The sequence below is a fragment of the Camelus bactrianus genome, chromosome 33, assembly GCF_048773025.1.
Source record: "Camelus bactrianus isolate YW-2024 breed Bactrian camel chromosome 33, ASM4877302v1, whole genome shotgun sequence".
In the NCBI taxonomy this organism is placed as follows: domain Eukaryota; kingdom Metazoa; phylum Chordata; class Mammalia; order Artiodactyla; family Camelidae; genus Camelus; species Camelus bactrianus.
Genome location: NC_133571.1, coordinates 11,477,481 through 11,487,808, shown reverse-complemented (window position 1 = coordinate 11,487,808; position 10,328 = coordinate 11,477,481).

The following is a 10,328-nucleotide window of genomic DNA, read 5'->3' as shown; positions in this document are numbered from 1 at the left end:
CGCTAATTGTTTGTGGTTCTGCTGCGATTGCAGCTTCTCCCCCAAAGCCCTCTGTCCAGATGTTGTCATCGGCCAACCTCAGCAGGCAGGGCTGGCCTGGGGTCTGGCTCTCGCCTGTCAGTCCTGACATCTTCAGTGGGTAATGGAACGCGAGGATGTGAGAGGCAGAGCAGGTGCATGCTAATGAGGAGATCAATTTTAATTATGATTTTAATTAAACACCCGATCCAGTAGGAAATATGACAAGAACTGGGCTGGGGCCGTGCAGCCCGAAAGGAGGGAGGCTGTGGGGGGAGGGAAGGAGCCTCCAGGCCTCCTCAGGATTTCAAAGAATAAAGGGCAGCACTGTGGGGAAATTGAGAGAAATCTGTGCAACCTGAATTTTGCACACAGTGAGCGTTTTCCTCCAAAGAGCACTCAGACATCTCAACTCCTGAGCAGAGGGTCTCAGCCACGAGGCAACCTCAGAGTCGGCCAGGCCTGTCTGCCATCCACCTGGGGAAATTGGGGCCCAGAGGGGCTGTGACTCTCTCTCCTCTGTCCCTGTAACATGCTGCTCACGCATCCAATCAAGTACTAATCACAGTGCATCCTCCTTAACTCCTCCCAACCCTCATCCGTTTAAATCGAGTGTTTGTAAAGTGAAGGCTGTGGGACACCAGCCCTTCCGGGGCAAGACCAGGGGTGGACACTTCGAGGTTTGCTGATGCTCGTGATGGTGATGCCTCCTCTACTGCAAAGGAATTCGGTGTAATGAAGGATCACCCCCAAAGACCTCACTCTGCTCATGCTCTGAACAGCCCCGACGGGGAGTAGGCATTCAGGAAACGTGTGTACAATGAATAATTACATCACAAAGAAAGTCCCTAAAATGTAACAAGAAGTCAAGGGCACACCCAACTTGTTGGTTATTCTCAAGTCAGGCTAGCAAATTTCTCCACACTGCCCTGATGGAAGAATGCAATGTGTGCATGCTCTGTGGTGTGTGTGCATGTGTGTGTGCATGGCTATGTGTTGTGTACTGTGTAAGTGGTGGCAGGTGACAGCAGCTGGTGGGAAGGGAACTCAGGGGGGCAAAGGAACTATTCTGCTGGACTCTTGATAGCAGACAATTACAGAATAACACAACGGAAGGATTACCGAAACTTCATGAATGAACGCTGCCCACTCAAAATTTTTTGCAGTGAGAGCCACGTTCTCCATCTCCGCAGTCTGAAAACAGTAGCCAGTCGCCACCTGTGGCTACTGAGCATTTGGAATGAGGCTAATGCGACTGACAAGCTGAATTTTTAATTCCATTTCATTTCAATTCATTTCAATTCAAATAGCCACGTGTCGCCGGTGGCTACCATCTTGGACAGCGCCGTGGTAGATCACCTATTCAAATTCTTTCCTGGTTCAGCAGAGGAAACTGAGGCCCAGAGAAGAGGCCCTGAGACATCCCTTCACAGGACGCACATGAAAACTCAATCCTGTGTAGCTTTCCGGTTGATAAACAGACAGCTTGTCGGGGGGTTCCACTTCCAGGAATGTTAGTAGGGTCCCTCTAAAAGGCTAAGGGCCGAGGCTTAAATGATTCTCCCTGATTCCCCAGGTAGACTTGAACTGGGAAGGGCTAAAGGCCGGGCAAGACCTTGAGTAACAACCCAGCTACTGTCTCTACCTTGTCTCCACCACCCCCGGTGCCCCGTCAGGCAGGGCCCATCTGGTCCTTCCCACCTAGGTAACGTGAGGTCTTTCCAGCCCCTTCTCCTGCAGCTAAAGTCTTGTCACTGGCGTGAACAGAGAGGCCGAGATTGGAGATGGTGGCAGAAGTTAATTGGGATTAGACACGCATGTTCCATGGTTAACAAAAGCGCAGATGCTTCAGAGCCCCTTCTTAAGCCAGATCATCTTCTAAATACTCTCCCCTCCTCCCTCTCTGCTCCCTCCCCACCCTACCTCCAGCAATCCACCACCCCAGGTGCTCTGGACAGGTATCCATCCATAGGGCTGTCTCTCCTTGCATGTTAAACCTTTTCCATAATAAATAAGGTCATTTGTGGGAGGACTGGGGAAAACAGACTCCCAGCCTGACTTTGACACACCCATTAGCCCCTTCTTTCCTTCCCTCGTGTCCTCTCTGCTGTTGGCATCATTCTTCTGGCTGCCAGTGGGAGAGGCAAAGTCAGGGTACCCACAAATCACCCCTATAGTCACGACACAAAAGATGTCTGTTGTCAAAACACATTTCAGTCTCCAGGATCAGCAGGGACAGCAAATCAGGGAAAAGCATGGGCTAGAAGGTCCCAGAGACACCCCCCCACCAAGGCCCCTCACTGTTGGGAAAACTGAATTCCAAGCTCCAGGTAAACTCTAGTTCTCTGACGCTGGGAGAGGGTTCCCCGGAGCACCTTCTTAGAAAAGGCCAGTTCCCGCATTCTCTCTTACCTTCCAGTTAAGGGATCAAGGACAGAAAGTTAATCAGTTTCCATCCTTGAGTCAAAAAGTGCTTTCCTCCACATCCTGAGTCTGAGCAGGTCCCTCATCGGCCACAGCCCAGGATGCAGTCACAGTGTCCCTAAGACCCAGTTCTGATTCACGTTCAGGACCCTCTAAGCAGGACAGAGGCAGCCTCGCAGTGGACACGGCAGTCTTCCTGGAGAGGAAGGACCATACCTGTCAGAGCCCTGTTTGCCACAACAGACAAAAATGTAGGAGACGAGCTGCTGAACTCCAGGAGGCGCTCAGGGGGAGGCAGGCGCACCCAGGGCAAGAAGGCAGCGCAGTGAGGCAGGCTATGAAGCCATCAGCGAGGGAAGGACCGGGGCCAGACGGGGCGGGGAACCTTGCACCCTGGCCCTTCTCACTCTAAGTGGGATCCCTGTAGAAGGAAGAAATTCTCTCTTCAAATGACCTGACAGAGTGATTTGGCAACTCCCAACCAGCAATTCCTTTCACCCCTTTCTTAAGGAGCTCCTTCCTGAGAGCCACGTATCTGCTAAAGGAACCAGCCAGAGCCTCTGTCATTGGAGTCCAGCCCCAGTGCTTCTTCAGTTCCTTTCAACACAGTCATGGAGCGCCTCCTCTGAGCTTTCCTTCTTCCTCTCTGTCACTGAGGACCTCTCGCCTTGTTCTCTTGAAACAGGATTCCACCTCTGGAGAACGACGGCTCTGGGTGGTGAAGGGGGCGGGGGAGGGGGTGGGGAGGCAACAGCAGGAGCGGGAATGGAAGTACAGGACAAGGGTGGTGGACACCAAGTCTTAACTCATGTTCAGATCCGTGCCTGATTTGGTTTTGTCCCCAGCAGTAGCCTGCCTCCTAGAGTGCTCCTTGCATCGGGTGACCTTGAGCATCCCCGAAGGTCAAGGCTAAGCTGCAGAAGATCTGGACGGCTTCCCCCAGCTCACTTGCATGTACGCAGACAACTGGAGACGACACGGGGCTCCAGACAAGCTAGCTCCAGGTGGGCACGCTTGCCATTCGCCTCCAGGGTCCTTCATTCAAAGCCAAACAAAGCCAGTGTTATTTTAAACTGCACGCCTACATAGCGCTCCTAGGAGCATCTAGGAGGGGAGACCAGGAGAGAAGTGAAGATTTAAGCCTGACAGCCAGAGAGACCCACATCTTGCCCCTGACCTTGAACTAACATGTTTCTTCTCCTGCCTGGGACTGCCTCCCCATTATCATGATTTGCTGGCAATTAGCAAGTTCTGACCAACATAGGAGAAATTTATTAGCACTGATAACATCTCCCATCATCTCAGGCCTTTCTGCCCAATATCACCACACACCCTGTAGGCAAGAATCCTTTTCTGGTCCCCTCCTGGGGGCGGGCGAAATGAGGATGGAGCTGTTCCTCTCTCAAATTGAAGATGCTGTGACCAAGGCTCAAAGCTTAAGGAAAACACTGCCAGTTAGAGAATAAATCCAGGTGGAGGCTTGACATCCCCATCTTTGAGTCTTTCTCACACCTACTAACTGTAGCAAATCCATCACCCAGTATTTAATGAGCACCTATTAGGAACAAGGCATCATGGGAGACGTACAGATGTCTAAGGCAAGACACCTCTTCTCGCTTGAAGAAATTCACACTTTTCTTGAGGAGATACATCCAGGGCACACCTGTGGCTCTTCTGGTGCAAACCGGGGAACCCCTTCACATGGAGCACAGCACAGCAGCCCCCCGAGGGTGATGCCCATGACCCTGTTACTCACAACAGGAGGAAGGATGCACCAGGCACTGTAGGAATGGTGGGACAGGGTGCTGACTGTGGGATGAAGGAATGGAGAGGCTTCACCAAAGTCTTGAGCTTGAGTTGAGCTTAAAAGGATGATTTGGGTTTAATTAAGAGAAGAGGGGTGCAGAAAACATCCCAGGTGCATAGAATCCCATAAAGCAGGAGATCTCGTCAGAAAGATCCAGTAAGAGCTCAAGAGACACTGAACAGAATAATTTGGCTGGAAAGGAGAGCTTATGTCAAGCAAAGAGGGGAAACCTGCTTAAAAATGCAAACTGAAGGCCAGACACCGCTGAAGTGCCCCAGGCTGAACTCTGTCCTGTTAGACAACCACTTCCTGGATCTTCCTAGTGGTGACAGAGGGATCTTGTGTCTGATTTAATGGATAAGGTTCAGATCCGGATTTGCGGCAGGTACTCCAAGTGGGTGCTCATGCTCCACGGGCAGCAGGGCTCCGTTCAGCCTCCATCCTGAGGACCTCCCTCCCACTTCCCCTCACTCGGAGCCTCCCGACGGGCAGGAGCAGGCATTCCGGTTCTCTGCACTTCCACACTTACAGAAGAGCCCTGCCCCTTCTTCCTGACCGCAAACCCAGCACCCTCCCTGCATGAGTATCCGTCCCTTTCTCCCCGTGCTGTCCCAGCGGGGGAGGCCAGTCCCTCTCCCTGTGTTCCGGGTCTCACTGACTCAAAACACTTCAGGGACTTGTTGCACTGATGAGGTCCCCTCACTCTCAGATTTTCCATTTCCCCTCCCCACTGGAACTTTCCCATCATTCCTCAAACATACTCTAGAATCTCCTATTTCGCATCCTGTGATGTCACATTCCCCTGGTTCCCCTCCTAGCCCTCTTGCTTTTTGCAGCCTCTCTTTCTTGAGCAGACATTATTGACTCTCTTATTATTTGTACAATTCTAAGCACTTTGAACTTTTACCTGCTTTAATCCTCAAAACAATCCTATGAAATGGATACTCTGCCCCCAATTTTCTAGATGAGAAAACCAAAACAGAGAGAAACTTTCCCCCAGCTTACTTAGCTACAATTGCAAAAGACGAGATTTCAACAGTTTGGGTCCTGATCTATGTACGCTGTTGGTCACGATGTTATGCTGTCTCTTTAACGGACTTTATCACTAAGGATAGGATAGGACCGGCTGCAGTAACAAACCACATCAAGATCTCAGTAGCTTAATGTAACAAGTGTTTATTACCATCTCATGCTTTATAGCCAAGACATCTCTGCAGGATCTGCTCCACACAGTCACTCAGGGACCAGGCGATAAAGAAGCCACCATCTTATCTCTGCAGGAAGAGAAGCGAAAGGCTGGAAAGTCATCTTTGGGCTTTTCCCTCTCATTCCCACTCATATTTCTTTGACTAGAACAAATCTTATGGCCTTACTTAGCTGTGAGGGGATGGGAAAGATTGGGGAGCAAATGGTGTATTTGCTGAGATCACAGTATTGGCAACAGTAAGCATGAAACGTGGGGGTTTCTCCAGCCTCAGTCTTGGGACCTTATCTGTTTTCACTCGGGGCTCATCTGTTCCCCGGGCTCTGGTATCTCTCTCCTGGGACTTCCCAAATGGACTCCTCAGCCCGGACCTCACTTCTGAGCTCCAGTCTTGTTTCTCTAACTGCTTACCTGACATCTTTTAAAAGGTATCTCAAAAGCTTCTTCCATTTAACATATTCAGAACAAACCCCTTAGAGGTCTCCCCTCATTGCAATTTCTCTCCTCCCTGAACCTGTCTCATTTCATCCATGTGATCACCTCTGCCGGGAATCTGGAAACTGTTCCCGTTCCTGCCCTTTCCTTCCTCTATCCAATCTATAGCCAAGCCTGGATGAGTCTGTCTTCAAAATCACGTTAAACTGACCCAGTTGTCACCAGCACTGTTACTTCTGGCTAAGCCACCATCCGCTCTTGCCTCAACTTCTGCCGTAGCTTCCCTTCTATTCTCCCTATGTCGTCTCATCTCCTTCGGGAATGTCTTTACACAGTGCCATGCAGACAGGCCACTCCTTCTCCCCCTCAGAGGCTGCCCTCAGAGCTCAGGGTTGTGCACAACATCCCCACAATCCAGCCTGGCGTCCGTCTCCAGCAGCATCCTCTGCCACGCTTCCCCTCAGGCACCGACATAACGCACCTTCTTTGAAGCCCTTGCCTGCGCCACACTCTTACAAGACAAAGTTCTTCAGACACGCTGCTCCCGTTCCTTGGAATCCTCTCTCCACACTCTTTACCCTGCACAGCCCTTCCTATGCGTGGGTCCATCTCCCAAGGGACCTTCCATGAAACCCCCAATGGAAACGAGGTCCTCCTGCTGTGTTATCTCTTCACACCCTGCTCTTTTGTTTTATAGCACTCATGACAGTTTGTAATTACATGTCTACTTTGACTTTTTAACATCTGACTCCCACAGAACCATAACCTCTATGACAGCCACGGTGGAGTACATCTTCATTCACCACTGTATCTCCTGCACACAGTATCTGGCGTATAATACATCAACAGTCAACAACGGTTAGATGAATAATCTAATGAAAAAATAACTACTTGCCGCAGGATAGACGTTCAATGATCAGCAGATTCAGACTGCAGCAGAACTGGCTTACCGTCTCCCGCTCCCCTCGCTCCCTGTTGATGTGGACGTGGCCAATGACCTTCTGTTTCTGAGTTCTCCAAAGATCTTGCAAATCTTGACCCCTTAGAATGGGCTGGCTGAGCTTGGCTCCTGAGGGGATTTGCATGGCATCTCTAAGGCGGAACTGCTCTGGGTCACAGACAGATTCAGCAGGGTTGTGGTCCCTTTATCCATTTATTTTTTTAATTGATTAATAACTGAACTCGTTAGTCTCATGTGCAAAGTCTTTCAGAAGCTGACCCATTCTGCTTTCCAACTCTACTGCTGCAACAACCAGTAGCCACAAATGTAGTGACTTAAAACAGCACAAACTTACCGTCTTCTAGTTTCTGGAGTTCAGAAGTCCAAAATGGGTCTCATGGAGCTAGAAAGATGTTGGCAGGGCTGCATTTTTTCCCAGGGGCTCTAGGGGACAACCTATCTCCTTGTCTTTTCCAGCTTCTAGAGGCCACTTGCATTCTTTGGCTCATGGCCCCGTTCCCCCACTGTCAAAACCAGGTCAAGTCCTTCTCACACTGCCTTCTCTCTGCTTCTCTCTCTTTTGCCTTCCTCTCCCACTTAGAAGGACCCTTGTGATTTCATTGGGCCCATCCAGACAAATGAGGATAATTTCCCATCTCAAGCTCAGCTGATTAGCAACCTTAATTTCCCATGCAACCCCTTTGCCTAGCTTATCCACAGGTTCCAAGGACTAGGACATGGATATTCTTGGAGAGCCATTATTCGACCTACCATCAATGCTTTCTTTCTTTTACCTCTTGCCCCAAACTCTACACTTTAACCACAAAGAAGTTGACACTTAGAGCTACTGTTCTGAAGAGCCAGGGTGGTAGGAATGAGGACCTACAGGAAGCCGCACAAGCTGCCTCTGAAAGTTTCCGCAACATGCTCTGCCTGTGTTACCTCCTCACACTGCGGGCCGCCAGCTCCTGCTCCCAGTTCTCTCACCCGAAAACGAGGAGGAGGATGCTTGCTTCTCTGGGCCACGTGAGGATTAAATGCATTAACATTTGCACATTGCTTAGGAAGTCAGGACAGTGGATTAAAAAAAAAAAGCTTGTGCTCTGGCTTCAGACGTCTGGGTTAAAATCTTGATTTCCAACAGTTAAGACTCATGCGACCCCAACAGAGTATTTAATCTCTGTAAATTGCCTTGAAAATTCCATTTCTTCCAGTGTGAAGAGGGAGTGTCAATAATCCCTGCCTTCTAGGGTTGCTGTGAGGATCAAATGAGATAAATTATGCAAAGCGTTTTGCCATATAGTAATTGCTCCATAAGATTGGGTATTATGATTATTATACCAGAATCCCTAATAAATTGTAGCTGTTCTTTGTTGTGATGGCACGTTATTTCCTCCGTTTACCTAACAGACTCTCAAATCTCAGCGTAAGTATTACATCTTCAGGAAAGCCTTCCCCTGCTCTCCCAGCCAGAGGGAGCTGCTTATTGCCCTTGTGCATTCCTCTAATGCCCAGCCCACATTTCTATCCGAGCATCAGTACCCTGGATTGATCTAACCTGTGTACACCCACATCCCCCCCCTCCACCACCACACACGCAGGAGACTGTGAGCTACTTGAGAGTAGCTTCCATGCCCCATTTATCTGCATATACCCAGGGCCCACTTCAGGGCCTTGGCAATATAATGTTGAAGAAATGCCTACTGATGGAATAAACATAGAATTCTAAGTTACTGCTTAGAAATCGCTGTAACATAACATATGTTAATTTACGTGTCTAAACAGACATAATGCCACTCTCTTCTCTATATTCCAGTTGGTCAGGTGCGTACTTTATCCCTGGGAGCAGCATTCCTTGGGGTTGGAGCAGAACTGGGCCCCCGAGGGAGCTGCAGCCAGAAAGTTGGATTCCCATACATCCGGTTCTGCTCTCAGAGGAGTGCTCTGTAGCAGAACATCCCTCAGACCATCACTTCCCCCTGCAGCTTCGGGCCCTCCGTTTCCTGCTTCAGCAACGAGGCCCTGCAGAAAAAGTCTGCCCCAAGCAGAACAGGGTTGAAAATCATATTTTCACGGGATGTCAACCCTCCTCTCCTACCTTAAATGAAAGGTATTATTTTTGAGAGGGGAATGTCACACTCTACCACCAGAATTCTGCTTCTTCGGCAGAAACGCTGGCAGTTTCTCTGCACGGCTGGCAGCTCTCCACCCAAGGCCAGTGCTGGGAAGTTCACCGGGCCCGACGCAGATCACGGGAGCACAGGCTCCTCTGTGATTCAAACAAAGGGAAGCAAAGTCGGGGGGCCTTCACTTCGCAGAAACGGGGCAGGAACAGGAGATGCCTACCGTCCAGACCCTCCACCTCCAGGACCCAGAGCAGGTCCTAACTCTTCCCGGGAAACTCACCCATCATTTTGCCAATAAATAAATTATCCCCAGCTCAGCAACCTCTGGGCCTTTCCTGTAATAGATGATATTCTTTCAGCTTCATCTTTGGTATATATATAAAAATATGCCCTTCTTAGCTGCCAACAAGCTATCAGTCCCTCATCTCTAAGCAATTCATTCTAGAGACTGAGCCCTCTTTCTGATTCACCCACACGTGAACCTGCCCTGGGATGAAAAGCTTTGTGCAGAGCTGGGAGGGTGGGAAAGGCGTCAGGCAGCGAGCGGATTCAAATAAATGGGAAACGGTCTCTACTTTTTAATGAGTGAGAAGGCGCGAGGGAGAACAGGTCAGAAGCAGCATTCTGTCCCTTGAGTTTCCTGTTGTGTCAACTTCTGTGTGTGGCCTGGGGGCTGATCAGGCCCCGAGTCCCTGGGAGTCCCAGGAGCACCCGCCGCTTACCTAGCTGCCAGCTCTAAGCACAGACATGTGGCCACCGTGGTCACATTTTCCGAGAGCGGGCAGACTTGGGCCCAACTTATCCTCTCCCGCCATTCCCAGAGGCTCCTGCTTCCTGATGCACATGTGAGTCAGCTCTGGGCAAAACCCAGATGATTAGCTCAGGTGTCCTGTGTCTTCTGGGGGCCCTGTGGCTGGGCTCAGGTACCAACCTATTGCACCCTGGAGCTCTCTGTGTCAAGGATCCAGCCGATCTGAGGCCAGGAGGCCCCATGTTCTGCCAAGATGGATTCAGAGGCACAGGTGGTGACCTGTGGATGGCCTGCAAACTCTCCTGGCAGGTCACCCCCCTCCAGATATTTCCTCTCGCAGGCACCTGAGCCCACGGGCCGCACCATCTTCTCATGGGATGCTCTCCTAAGGGCCTATGTCCTCTGGAAATCTCCCAGGGACCACAAGTACCCTCCTCCCAAGGACTCTCCACTCACAAATCTCCAGCCTGCTCCCCCAACCTGCTCCTCCAGCCTCGCTCCACTGCATGATGGGGCTGTATGCAAACATTTGCTTTGATTTGTAAAATGATCCATATAATTAGGGAAAAGAGTTAAATAAAGGGACTGATTTCAGAGAGCAGGCTCTTAATGACACTAATACC